Raw genomic sequence first — 15,169 nt, forward strand, 5'->3', positions numbered from 1 at the left:
TTCGGAAAAAGTATCTTTCTTGCATATGAACCAGAAAGTATCCTCCCAGAATCTCATCCAGAGAATTGAATAGGATGCCTGCTGATCGGTAAAATAGCAAGTGTACTATTTTGCCTCTTGTAATAATAGGGAAAATTCCCCGAATGTCGATCTCAGGGATTGCGCAGGAATAATGAGTTCAATGCAAGGTTCAATTAAACAAAAACTTCAATGGGGTTTTGTTTGGTAATTATAACTTAACAAAAAATAGAATAAGCAGTAAATGAAATTGACTTTGTAACAAATATGAGTAACATGCTAGGGATAGTGGATGATTGACAATGTAACAACTCTGAAATTTCTATTGCAACAACTTATTTTAAATAATCAATTACCGGTTCTTAAGGTTGTTTGATCCTAAGTCCTTAGTGAAAAAACCTTTGATCCTTCATCCTAAACCCTAAGTCCTTAGAGGTTTACAATGAAATCAAGCAATTAAGTTATCAAGAATATCCGGTTACTATAAGGTATTCCTATTCCTATGTAATATCTATTATAGCATATTCTCATGAAAGCATTATCAATGGTGGTCCGCCTAAATGATAATCATAGATCAATTCCAATTTTTCCGAAAGGAAAAGCATTAGAAACATCAAGAGAATAAATCAACAATTAAAAACATGATTGTTATTGCAATTGGAAACTCAGAGTCATTACAAAGTTAAATCAGAGCCACCCCCTAGCATTGGGGGGTTTAGCTACTCATAGTATTCAAAGAAAACACAATATTGAATAAAGACATTACAAGAAATTGGAGGAGATTGAATCTTCAATTGCTTCCGTTCATGAAGATCTTCTTCTCTCCCAAACCCTTGCTTTCTCCAATCTTCTCTTGTATTCTTTTCTCCCTTCTGTCAAAAGTACCTCTCTCTCTTGCCCTAAAGTTGTTTTTATAATCAATCTTCCATTCCGGTTGAAACCAAATGCCAAGAATACCCTTAATGATCCCATTTGAGTGAGGAGGCTTATAAACACATATCCAGCCCGCGCTCATCAACACGGGCCGTGTTTCTGCACACGGGCGCCCGTGTTGATCCTCTGACTTTGGTTCAAACTCGCATTTCCAGCCACATTTCAACACGGGTGGCCGTGTTGATTAACACGGTCCGTGTGAGCCCTTAACTTCATAATTTGGCTTTGTGTTCTTCATCAAAGTTGTAGCCCTTTTCGTTAGCGAAATTTTGCCACCGGAACCGCGTCATTCCGAGTTACGAAGCTCTAGTTATGATCAAAATACTACACGCATATCACGATGAGAAACATGCTGAAAATTTCCATATCTCACACTTGCTAACACGAGCCGTGTCAGCCCCGTGACTTTCATCTCTTTTGCATTTTCTTTGCCACGCTTCATCCTTACATGGCCGGTTTCAGGTGACACAGGTGGTCGTGTCAGACCTCATATAGCTTGACTTTTCACTTCCTTCGAAACTCCCCTTTTTGTACTTTTTGGCATTGATTTGTCTCGATTTATTCCTTTAAGCCTGCAAACAGTAAAATACACAACCAAAGCATAAAATGTAGAATAAAGAAATAAAACACTCAATAACATAACTTAAACATACTTAAAAAGAACAGGAAATATATGTGTGAAAACCACTGATCAAACTCCCCCAAACTTAAACCGTTGCTTGACCTCAAGCGACAATTACAAAAGTTAATGACCCTCAAAGCACACGGTGTTCATACGTGAGATATCCATCTGTATTGATCAAGAAACAGTTGGTTCGGCACTCACATGACGCGACGAGTTTTGTTACCACATTAAACCTCAAGCTCCCATTTCGGATACCTCTCCAACTATGCTTTGCACTTAAGTCTCTTTCCGATTTTCCTCCTCTTTCATTCGGACAATCATATTAAGGCACTGCATCTCTTATAATACTCATCACCTTGTTACCCTAGGATTTCGACTTACCAACAAATGGGCAACTGGGGCTCAAAATTGGTAATTGGGCCTCAATTTGGTAAAAGGCCCTAAATTGGTAATTAGGCCTCAATTAAATAATTACATTGCCATTTGGGTCGAAGTGGTTCGACTAAGTAATGCTTAGTAGTCGAAGCTGTTCGACTAGAAAGATGATCAGAGGCTTCAGCGTTCGATCAGAAGTATGCGAAGACTTAAGAATTTTGCTGCAGAAACTGAAGTGGAAGTCGAGAGGTATTAGAAGTTAAGAGGAAGTTTCAAGCAGTTTTCTGGCAGTTCTCACAGGACGCGTGGAAGTCTCACAATTGAAGATCTTGCATGTCGAAGACACGTGTTGACGGATAATCAGTCGACCATTAGTAGTAGTTATTTTTATTCTCTATTTAAACAAGTTTTATAGGAATAGTTAGGGGTCCGCATTTTCTACATAAACACAAGTAAACTCAAATCTCTGCGCAAAAATGAGTAACGAGTGCAACTTTGGAATGTACGTATGCGTACCAGTTTAATTAATGCAATCATTTTATGTTATATCTCATCTTTCAGTGCACATTTACTGCTTTTTTTTTATTGCTTTGATTTACTTTAAAGCCTTTAATTTTAGTGTTTACTTTTATTTTAAAGTTACTGTTGCATTTAATACAAACCAGATACACATAACATAACAAAATAAAGCAATTAGTCCTGGAGTATTCTAGTTGATTCCGCAAAAGTAACCTTTAAAAAGGAAACTAGCGCTTGTTTACCATTTTTCTGGGTAAACAAATTGGCACGCCCGGTGGGACCCGTCGATTGTTCTTTATTTTTCTTTAGTTATGAATGATATTAAGAAGTGGTCGGAAATTAACTAACATGGCTGAAGTTAATACAAATAATTCTGATCTTTCTGGAAATCAAGGAGGTGTTCTGACCGGAGGAACACCACAAAATGCCGCAGATTCGTCCCCAGTTGGAGCAACAAATAATGGTGGATCGACGGCAGCAATATTGGTATCATCACCAACGAATGTACGGTCACCGTTTAATCCATTACGACCGCCATTTTATGGAATGCTACCTCCACCAGGGTTTAATGCTCAGTTTGGAATGCCCACGTCTATGATGCAAGGTTTGCACACAAATCCTTCATTATATTCTGACAGCATGATGGCTACAAGCACATTAAGTCTGGGGGGTCGACCCATAAGTATGGGATATAATCACCAGACTTTACCATCTTTGAGTACTACGTCAATGTTGTCAATTCGACAACAAATGGACGAAAGTAATCATGAAATGGTGAATGCCCTTACTCAACAGATGGGAACTGTTTTCACTCCCATGATAAATAACATGAATCAAAGTTATGAAATATTGGCGGGACAAATGGCCAGAATTGCAGATTTCTTTGGAGCGCCCCCACAACCAAACCTTTCGACTACTCAAGGGTCGAATGTGAGAGGGGTCGAACCTATAGGACAAGGAGATCAAATTGAGCCAGAGATCCCTAGAATAGTACAAAGGCATCAAGATGCTGACCAGGTTCTTAGGAAGATCCAGCAAGATGTCAATATTGGACACAATAATATCTCTAATGTAGTTGAACAAATTTTAGTTCAGAATGGAATAAATGTAGGTTTGCATAGACCAAATTTCGTTTCCCCGTTGTCAGAATATGTAAGGCAAACAGAATTGCCTAGGGGGTGGAAAGTCCCAAAATTCACCAAATTTGCTGGTGAGACTGGCGAGTCGACAGTTGAACATATTGTTAGGTTCCAGACAGAGGTTGGAGAAATAGCAAACAATGAAAATCTAAAGATGAAGTATTTTCCAAGTTCTTTAATGAAAAATGCATTTACTTGGTTCACAACATTAGCCCGCCAATCTTTGTTCTCATGGAACCAATTAGAACGATTGTTCCATGAACAATTTTATATGGGGCAGTCGAAAATTAGTTTGAAAGAATTAGCTGGAGTTAGGCGAAAGGGTACAGAACCAGTCGATGACTATCTAAACCGTTTTAGGTTGCTGAAAGCTAGATGTTTTACACAAATTCCTGAACATGAGTTAGTCGAAATGGCTGCAGGTGGGTTAGATTATTCCATAAGGAAGAAATTAGACACCCAACATTTGAGAGACATGGCACAACTGGCAGATAGAGTACGCCAGGTCGAAAGGCTAAAAGCTGAAAAAGCCAGAGCTAGTAAATATCATAAGAAAGAGAAAATAGCTTATGTTACTACAGGTGAGTTCGACTCTAATAGCAACGATGAATACGAAGAGGGAGAGGTTAACGTGGCTGAATTAAAGCCAGGACCACCTTATATTTGTAAATTGCTTAAACCTTCAAAAGATAAAAATCTGGTTGAAAGTAAAAATGAGAAATTCTCTAGTAAAACGTATTCATTTGATATAACGAAATGTGATGAAATATTTGATTTGTTGGTTTCTGACGGACAAATCATAGTACCCCCGGGGCTAAAAAATCCTCCTCTTGAACAAAAGAAAAAAAGAGGATTTTGTAAATTTCATAATTTCTTGGGTCATAAAACTTCTCAATGTGTCCTTTTCAGGGATTTGGTGCAAAAAGCCTTAAAAGAAGGAAGGTTACAGTTTGGAGAAAAGCCAAAGTCATCAATGCAAGTTGATATTGATCCTTTGCAAGTCGAAGAGGCTCACTATACTGAGCTTGCTGACGTGATGATGGTCGAAACTACTGATGGTTTCGTCAGAAAGCAAAACGGTGCTACTGATGGCAAAGTTTTAAACATGGTTTATCCTGAACCAAAAGAGAGTCTTTTGAAATTCCTTGAGAGATGCCACAATAACAACTCTCAAGTTGGATTATGCCCAAGGTGTGATGCTGTTTTTAATGTCGATGCTGCAAACAAAGTGAGGTTCGACCCTCGTCGAGGCAAGAATCGTCAATTCATGTATACAGGAGAAAACAGTGGTCGAAGGGCTGGAGAATACAGGAAGATGTTTGAAAAGCCAAGGACTTTCCGTTCCAAAACGGATGTCCCTGAAGACAAATGGGTGAAACCCATTAACTTCAGAGGTAAACGCCCAGAATGGCAGATTCAAGGTGATGGAACCAATGCTGAAGGTTCCTGGACTGATAGTGGATCTAAAAGAAAAGATTACATATCTCCAAACTACAAAGGAAAGAACCCCATGACTCGAACGCAGTGGAGACGTTACCAAAGAAGCCACAAGAATGGACAAGAAGGTTCGAAAATGGTGCAGGCAGGATTTTCTCACTATCAGTCAAAACCTTTTCACAGGAAGTTGACTGAAGAACAGGCTAAAATAGCAAATGAAAGATTAGCTGCTGGGATGATCCTAGGAAAGAAACTCATCAAAGAACTAGTTAATGATGATGCCCCGGCTCTCAATACGGGGAAAGAGCCTGAATATTCTCCACTGTCGGACGAAGAGGTCGACGACAACTTTGACATAGAGTCAGATGAGTTGCTAATCGACTGTGGAATTGTCTCTGTACTTCCAGCAGAGTTCGACAGAGTATCTGAGGTATCTGAGAACGAAGATGATTTTCTTCCTGACGAGAATATGGAAGAAACACCTGTCTGTTACTATGTAATGGGAAAAGGGGTAGTAGAAGAGCAAAAGGCTGTGTTCGAGAAGCCAGGTCGAGGAATGATGTATCATTTGAAGCCTTTATTCATAAGGGCGAAAGTGGATGGTGTTCCAATAAACAAAGTGTTTGTCGATGGTGGGGCTGCTGTAAACTTAATGCCCTATTCTTCACTTCAGAAAGTGGGAAAGTCGGATAAAGACTTAAGACCCCATAATATGGTACTGTCGAATTATGAGGGCAAGACAAGTGGAATACTTGGAGTAATTCAAGTGAAACTAGCTGTTGGTTCGTCTGTCAGGTCGACCGTATTCATGGTGATTGCATCGCAGGCAAATTTTAAACTGCTGTTGGGTCGAGAATGGATCCATGGTATCGGGGCAGTTCCTTCCACCTTACATCAGCGTGTGGCCATTTGGAGGTCAGATGGTATAGTGGAAAATATTGAAGCTGACCAAAGTTATTACAAAACTGAAAGTGGTCGCAGACATTTCGACCAGCATTTGGCAAATGTAGCTCCTTGCTATAAAGCAGAAGATGTATATCCTTCTGATGAAAGCGTGTCTAAGTATCTGAACTTAGACCCAAATTATGGTTTCATTTGAAATAAAGAAGATCCTAAGGAACCATTGAACCATGAAAGTCCTCCAGAGCAGAGGACAACAATCAAAGATGATGACCACTGAGTCAGAATACCTGGCTCGAATAACGGCCTATTTGGCCGAGAACAAAGAAAAAGCGGCTTTAGAAGCCGAACTAGAGAAAAAATGACGATTGAGGCCATGATAGTAAAAAATAAAAACGATCAAGAAGTCGATCACCAAGTCGAACGAGTACTTGACGGGATATACGATGACGAACCTTTAGGTTTCGAAATGGATCCATCAGGATCGGTAAAAAGGATGCAAGCTCAAGATCCTCTTGAGGAAATTGACTTAGGTGATGGAGTCATTAAAAGGCCTACTTATGTAAGTACAAGGCTTACAAGTGACCTAAAGACCAAGTTGATTCGACTTTTGAAAGAATACAAAGATTGTTTTGCATGGGATTACAATGAAATGCCTGGTTTAAGTCGACATGTGGTGGAACATCGACTACCACTAAACCCAGGGAAGAAACCTATCAAGCAGCTTCCTAGAAGATTTGCGCCAGAGGTTATGGAAAAAATCAAAATAGAAATTGAAAGATTGCTGAAAAGCAAGTTTATTCGAACTGCGAGGTATGTCGAATGGTTAGCTAATATAGTACCTGTCATAAAGAAAAATGGTAGCCTCCGTGTATGCATAGATTTCAGAGATTTAAATAAGGCTACTCCTAAAGATGAATATCCCATGCCAGTCACTGAAATGTTAGTCGACTCTGCAGCCGGATTTGAATACCTTAGTTTATTGGATGGATACTCAGGTTATAACCAAATTTTTATAGCTGACGAAGATGTACCTAAGACGGCGTTTCGATGCCCCGGTGCTTTAGGAACTTATGAATGGGTGGTAATGCCTTTTGGTTTAAAAAATGCTGGAGCTACATACCAACGAGCCATGAATTCCATGTTTCATGATTTTATTGACAAGTTTATGCAGGTTTATATTGATGATATTGTAATAAAATCTAACTCTGAAAATGGTCACTTAGACCATCTTCGACAATCTTTTGAACGTATGAGGAAATATGGACTCAAAATGAATCCTTTAAAATGTGCTTTTGGTGTACATGCAGGGGATTTCCTAGGCTTCGTGGTTCACAAGAAAGGCATTGAGATAAACCAAAATAAGACGAAAGCAATCTTGGAGCTAAAGGCACCAGAAACAAAGAAACAACTCCAGTCATTGTTAGGGAAGATTAATTTCTTGAGGAGATTCATCTCAAATCTAAGTGGCAAAACGAAGATATTTTCACCACTTGTGAAACTCAAGAACCAAGATCAATTCAAATGGGAACAAGAACATCAACAGGCATTCGACCAAATAAAAGCTTATTTAACTAAGCCTCCTATTTTGTTACCCCCCAATAGGACAAAAAGTATGAAGTTATACATAGCTGCATCAGGCTCGACAATTGGGAGTATGTTGGCCCAAGAAGATGATAATGGCGTCGAAAGAGCCATATATTATCTAAGTCGAACCCTAGTAGATGCTGAAACTAGGTATAATGATATTGAAAAATTATGCTTATGCTTGTATTTCTCATGCAACAAACTTAAGCAATATATAAAGCCTGTTGATGTGTATGTGTCTTCTCATTTTGATATTATTAAACATATGTTGTCTAAACCAATTTTGCATCGTCGAATTGGTAAGTGGGCCTTAGCGCTAACTGAATTTTCCTTGACATATGTCCCTTTAAAAGCTATGAAAGGACAAGTTGTGGCTGATTTTATAGTCGACCATGGGTTAGTCGAATTGTCTGTAAATCAAGTCGAGCAAACTAACTGGAAATTGTTTTTCGATGGTTCTAGTCACAAAAATGGTTCAGGCATTGGAGTCCTAATTATTTCCCCTAAGGGACTTCCAACTAAGTTTCATTACAAAATGAAAGAAGTATGCTCTAATAATGAAGTCGAATAAGAAGCCTTGATTACTGGTTTGAAGGCCCTAATAGATTTAGGGGCAACCCGGGTTGAGATTCGAGGTGATTCTGAACTAGTGATTCGACAAATCAAAAAAGAGTATAAGTGCATTAAAGAAAATCTAATAATGTATTATGCAATCGTGATACGCTTATTAGAGAGCTTCGAACATGTTGAGATCTTGCATGTACCAAGATCCAACAATTACATTGCCAATGAATTGGCGCAAATTGCTTCTGGGTACAGAGTTTCTAAAGACAAGTTGGAAGATATGGTCGAGATCAAGAACAAAGAAACTCATGAAGTATTAAATAAATTGGGTCAATTGTCGACGTCAAAATTCGAGGGGGTAGATGATAATGTTGAAATTAAAAATAAAAATTTGTATGCCTTGGAAATTTTTGCCATCGAGAATATGACTAATGCTGAGGGTGTATTGTTGAAAATTCACATAAGAAAATAAAAGACCAAGAGACTATATTAAAATGGCTAAATCGAGCCAATCATTACAAAAAGTTCTTAAGAAAGAGCATTGGCAGACATTACAAAATATAGCCAGTCAGTCGAAAACGAAATTACAAAGCAGGGAAATTGTTCCTAAAATAGGCTAACTTGGTTGACTCAAAATCAATCTTAGAGTCAAGTTGAGACAGGTTTTGTTTAAGCTGTTGAATGTTACTTTCCAACTTGAGTGCATTCTCACCATGACCAAGTCCTTTCAAGACTTCTTGGTTAATAATTTCAGGCGAAGGGACTTCTTCAGTTTGAGCCAAACTGATTTTCTCTTACTCAAGATGTTGGATCTTTGTGTTGAGTTCATCAATTTGAGCTTTCTAATCAGCAATCTTATTGTCGATCTCTCCCTGCTTATCAGAAAACTTTAAAGTTTTCTCCTGAAATTCTTCAACCTTTTTGGTCGAAGCTGCACTGGCGTCCCATTCTCTCTCCAGTTCACGCTCTTTGTTCTTTGCCTGAAAGGTGATGTTCTTCTTCGTCATAAGGTCCCTCCAAAGTTGGTCGAAGTACGCCTCAAAATCAAAGAAAAATTGAACAACAACTGGTGGAAGAGAAGCTTTGATCAATAAATCTAGGATTTTGCGAATTTCTCCACCAAGATGTTCAGAACTCTCAAGAACAACGAGAAACTCAGGTTCATCCAGATGGGCTTTCAGTCGGCATATAGCTTCGACAAGGGAAGCATCAATCTTAGCATCAGGATTGGTCGATTGAACAGGAATCTCAAAAGAACTTGGTCGCAGCTTTTGAAGTCGAAAGAGAGCCTCCACAGGATTAGTCTTCTTCAAGTCCAGAATTTCTTCCTGACTAAGAGAACTTTTGGAATTAGTATCATCAGCAATAGAATGTAGTCTTGACTGAGAAGCTGCATTGGGTTCTGTTCGGGGAACATCTTCAGTATTTTTTATGGCAGATGATTGTTCGACGATGGATTTGTCCTGAGGATCTGTTCGACTTCGACCTGGAGTGTTAGCCGAATCAGTGTTGCTTCCAAAAGTGTCAGTCCTTTGAGGGCTAAAAGGATTGGAGTCAGGAGTGGCTTCAGCAGTTTTCTCAGCAACTTCGACAACTTTCTCCTGAGTGTGGTCGACAGTCGGTGCACTCTATTCAAGAAACATCAGTCGGTGCACTCTATCGAAAGAGATATGTGGGAGAAAAATGCTAAGCTACCTCAGTAAGAATTTGAGATGAAGAAATTGTTGGAGCTGTTTGAGGTTTGACAACCACTTTGGGAATGTCCTTTACAACTTTTCGTCTTTTTGGGGGAGTCAGAGGCGGGGGTCGTGAAAAGATCTCACTTTCCTGATTTGGTGGAGATGTAGTTTCGTCTGATTCAGTAGGAACTACCAACTGAAAAGGAAGAATAACAATTAATGAATGTTAAGGTAGATTTGACAAGATTAAAGATCAAGTTAAGTACCTTTCTAACAGTTTTGTTTTTCTTGATGGTGGTGTTGCTCGACGTGCTGGGGCGCTTTCGACCTGGTTTAGGAGTAGGGGCTTCGTTTTGATTAGTAAGATCAGGCCCTGAAAGGTCTAAAATTGATATTAGAATATTGTTGTTGACAATGAAAAGAAAACGAAAGTAAACATAAAAAACTTACTTATAGTAAGTTGATCCTCCAGTACGTCAAATGCAGTGTTCAGCTTCTTGACGAAAGAGTCCCCATCAAACAGTTGATAATATTCAGACCACCATTCATTGAATTCTTTGGTTGTAAAATAGGAGTTTTGGAAAGTGAAGGTGGGATGTTCCAAGGATTGTTTGTTATGAAACTTCAAGCAGTTGAGGTGTTGACGGGCTGTGAACGGCCGACCAGAGTAACAAATATCACCATCATGGGAATATAAGCTCTTGGGCAGCATCTGGCTCAAACCAAATTGTCGAGAGACCAAGTTTGGTTGATAACCCACAAACCCATAGCACTTACCAGTCGACTCAATACGATGAGAAAGTAGTGTTGGGGTTAGAAAGGCAGCCCAAATAGCATTTAATTGAGCTCGAAGAGTAGGAGTATTCCCAAGAAAAATAGCTTTGAACCAAGTTGGCCCAATGCATCGATTGGAAAAAGGGGCCATGGAAGCAATAAATGTTTTACATTCAGAAAACAACCTCACATATTTAAGGAGGTTGGGTTTGTTAGACTCATCTTGAGGAGTTTGAAAGGCAAGCTTGATGCCTTCGACCCTCCGGTCATACATGACCTCTAAAATGGATCTGGAAACAGTATAACCTATATATGACTCGAAGGTGGCATTCAACCAGTGTTGTAAGAGCCAATAAGGTCCCGACAGAGAGAGTTGTTTTGGAGTCTCATGCAGGCGTTTGATCCTTAAAGATGCTATACCTAAGGTATGATAGAGATAAGCTAAGAGCAGCTTACCTAAAGAGACCTTTCGACCTTCATGAATCTGAATAGCCAAAGGTATGTAAGCTTTAGCAATCTGAACTGATCCTGGACAAAACAGATAATATGAGAGCCAGTAGGTGACGAAGGCAACATGCTCTTCGTCAGAAACTTCTTCTGTCGACTTATCATAATGATCTTGCATATACTTGGTGATGGTAGCATTGGTGAAATTGAAATTCATTTCTGTGGGAAGAGTTGGGTCGAAGATTTCACCCAATGGCGAAAGCCCTGTGATGGCAGCCACGTCGAAGAGAGTGGGAGTCATCATTCCACAAGGAAGGTGGAAGGTGTTAGTCGAACCTTCCCAGAAGAAGATCGAAGCAAGTAGCATGGGGGGACAAACTCTATGACCAGTCCGGGATAATTGTATGACGTCGAAGATGCCCAATTCCTCCCATCTTTGTTGTTTTTTCGCTTGAACTTTGTTAAGCCAAGCCAAGTATTCCTTGTTGCCAGGAGCTGGAGTCGAACGGAAAACCCTAAGCGAAGGATCCATAAACTTCAAATCGAGGACACGTGGTTTGTCGAAAGCTACAGGCATGGTGGTTTGGAAGCAAGGAAAGAAACCAGTGGTTTGCTCTGGGTGGTAACGGTGGTCTGGTAATGGCCCTGAAAAAGCCATTAATTTATCAGTAATCTGAAAAGGGATTAACATCTGGTTTTGCCAAATGATGGCTTTGGCCTCAGTAAGGTTGGGTTGAGGAATGAAATCTAAGCCTTGTTCTTCTTCCTCACGAGACATAATAAACCCTAAAGGGTTCGCACCCGTATCATACACAGTGGTATTGGTGGTCGTAGCTGCCATTGTTGTGTATAAAAGGAGAAGAAGAAAATGGGTAAAGGTTAGAGAAAAAGAGATGGTTCTTTCGGAAACGTTTGAGAAGAGAAGTAGAACGAGGAGAAAGAAAGAAAAAGGAGAAAGAAGCTGTATATATATATATAAGCTGGTGGTGACGTCACTAGAAATCGTGAAAAAAAGAAGTTGTAAAATCAAAAGTCATGTCAAAGAAACGCTTTGAAAACTGGATTCAGAAAGTGGGAGCAGTTATAGCCCACTAACCTAGTGTTTAGGTAATAATTAGTGCCTGGGAAAATGAAATGTAATCATGGCGTAATGGGAATTAACAAAAGTCGAAACCCAAGAAAGAACTGAAACGCCATCTTTTCTCTTTCCTAAAGTCAGTCGAAAGAAGTCGCTTGGGGGGCAATTTGTTACCCTAGGATTTCAACTTACCAACAAATGGGCAACTGGGGCTCAAAATTGGTAATTGGGCCTCAATTTGGTAAAAAGGCCCTAAATTGGTAATTAGGCCTCAATTAAATAATTACATTGCCATTTGGGTCGAAGTGGTTCGACTAAGTAATGCTTAGTAGTCGAAGCTGTTCGACTAGAAAGATGATCAGAGGCTTCAGCGTTCGATCAGAAGTATGCGAAGACTTAAGAATTTTGCTGCAGAAACTGAAGTGGAAGTCGAGAGGTATTAGAAGTTAAGAGGCAGTTTCAAGCAGTTTTCTGGCAGTTCTCACAGGACGCGTGGAAGTCTCACAATTGAAGATCTTGCATGTCGAAGACACGTGTTGACTGATAATCAGTCGACCGTTAGTAGTAGTAATTTTTATTCTCTATTTAAGCAAGTTTTATAGGAATAGTTAGGGGTCCGCATTTTCTACATAAACACAAGTAAACTCAAATCTCTGCGCAAAAATGAGTAACGAGTGCAACTTTGGAATGTACGTATGCGTACCAGTTTAATTAATGCAATCATTTTACGTTATATCTCATCTTTCAGTGCACATTTACTGCTTTTTTTTTATTGCTTTGATTTACTTTAAAGCCTTTAATTTTAGTGTTTACTTTTATTTTAAAGTTACTGTTGCATTTAATACAAACCAGATACACATAACATAACAAAATAAAGCAATTAGTCCTGGAGTATTCTAGTTGATTCCGCAAAAGTAACCTTTAAAAAGGAAACTGGCGCTTGTTTACCATTTTTCTGGGTAAACACACCTGCATGAGACGAATCAAGGCTTCTTATTTTCTTTTCGTGGCACCAAACTAGCAGCATTGGCTACTTTTTATTACCGATGAAATTTTCAAACTTTGCAGTTATATATTGTCCTTTTGGACGACGTTTGGGGATCAATCTCCTTTGGGCTGAATAACCGGGTGAGGGTTACCCAACTTAGCGAGCCGATTGCCTTTTACCGCCTTTTCATCATTTGGTGCCAACTTTATATCTCTTTTTTTTTCTCAACCAGTCACCATGCAAGTGAATCTGAATTATGCCCGACTGTATCAATAAACTACTCGAGAAGTACTTCTCAGGAGACAAGTACTATGGTGCAAATCTACACGTTAGACTCGTATTTCTTTTAGGGAACCAAGGGTGTTTAAACAAACCTCTTCTTGTCACATTATTCCGCACTTCCTGTCCTCAAACAAACCTCGCTTCATCTCTATATACTATTCTCGATCGCTCTTTAGGATCAAAATTTCTTCAACAAAAATTAAAATTTCGGTCAAAATTTGGGCAGAATTCACTTTATGGTTTCACATCATACCAATAACATAAAAATAAAATGCAAAGAGAAGAACCTCCCCCAAACTTGAACTAAACATTGGCCTCAATGTTTCAGAACGAGGCTGAGAGAGGTGACTCACAGAGGGTAATGCACTCTAATGATCACTTCCAAGCTTTCACCAGAGATGTCCTCTTTTATTTCCTGAAAATAAAATAAACAAACAGAGAAATTAATTATTAAAAGTGTGGGTTGCCTCCCACAAAGCGCTTCGTTTAACGTCGCATGGCTCGACGGTCCAATACCCTTTATTAAGGAGGGTACTTCCTCCTCCAAACTTGGTTACTTGTCACTTCCGCAACCACAAACTTATGAAGCCGAGAAGTAGGGATCACTTTTCTCTTCAAGTTACTACCCACTTTCATCTTCTCACCTTTACTTTCCACTGTTTTCTTCTTCTTGATTTCTTGAATTACCGCAGGAATTTTTATAGGTGTATGAGCTAAGGCCACCTTAGAGATGATACTTGAAAATTTTTCAGGATGATGTGGACTTTTGTTGGCTCCCTCACTTCTGATCATACCAACTTTAGATTGATTATTCCCACCAGCAGCTTGTTTTTTGACTTCTAACACCTTCAATGTTACCTCCTCATCAAATGATTTAACTACGAGTTCCCCTTTTTCAATATCCAAATTGCAGCGATTAGTAAGCAGAAATGGTCGCCCAAGAAGGATTGGAGTCTCTTCATCCTCAGGAATGTCCAAGATGTGGAAATCAACTGGGAAGACAAACTTATCAATCTCTACCAATACATCTTCAGCTATCCCATATGACTGCTTAATGGTATGATCAGCGAATTTCAACTTTGTCTCAGTCTCGCTTATCTTTCCAATGTCAAGCTTTTTGAAAATAGACAATGGCATTAAACTTACACTAGAACCAGAATCAATTAACACCTTCTTGAACGATCTGTCATTGATAGTGCAAGGAATTGCCACTGCTCTAGGGTCTTTCTTCTTGATTGGGATCCTCCTTTCTGGTGAGACTCTACCACACTTTTCAGTTACCACTTCAGGTTCCCCTCCTACAGGTCTCTTTTTAGAAATCACTTCTTTCATGAATTTCTTGTACAAAGGCATATTCTCCAGTGCTTCAAAGAAGGGTAAGTTAATCTCTAACTTTTTGAACATTGCAGCAAACTTCTCAAAATCCTTCTCTTTCGAATCCTTCTTGGCTACTTTAGAGGGGAATGGTAATTTAATCACCGGTTTAGCCTCCTTTTTATTTTTCTCTTCAAGTGGCTTAACCGGTAGTACCACTACTTCAGGTTCTTTCACATTCTCTCTTATTTCAAGATCTACCTCTATTACCAAGTTGTCATCTATTTCCTTTTTTTCTTCAGACTCTGGTATTTTATGACTTCTTGTTGTGACAGCATTGATATTCTCTTGGTTTTTTTGATTTTTCACAGTTGAGCTCGGAAAGGTACCTTGTGCCTGTAGAGTGAGATGTTGTGCTATCTGACCCACTTGAACTTCCAGATTTTTGATTGAAGCTGTGGTGTTCCTATGGTTGTTTCTCGTCTCTTCTTGAAACAGAGAACATTGTTC

The sequence above is a fragment of the Vicia villosa genome, linkage group LG6, assembly GCF_029867415.1.
Source record: "Vicia villosa cultivar HV-30 ecotype Madison, WI linkage group LG6, Vvil1.0, whole genome shotgun sequence".
Classification (NCBI taxonomy): Eukaryota; Viridiplantae; Streptophyta; class Magnoliopsida; order Fabales; family Fabaceae; genus Vicia; species Vicia villosa.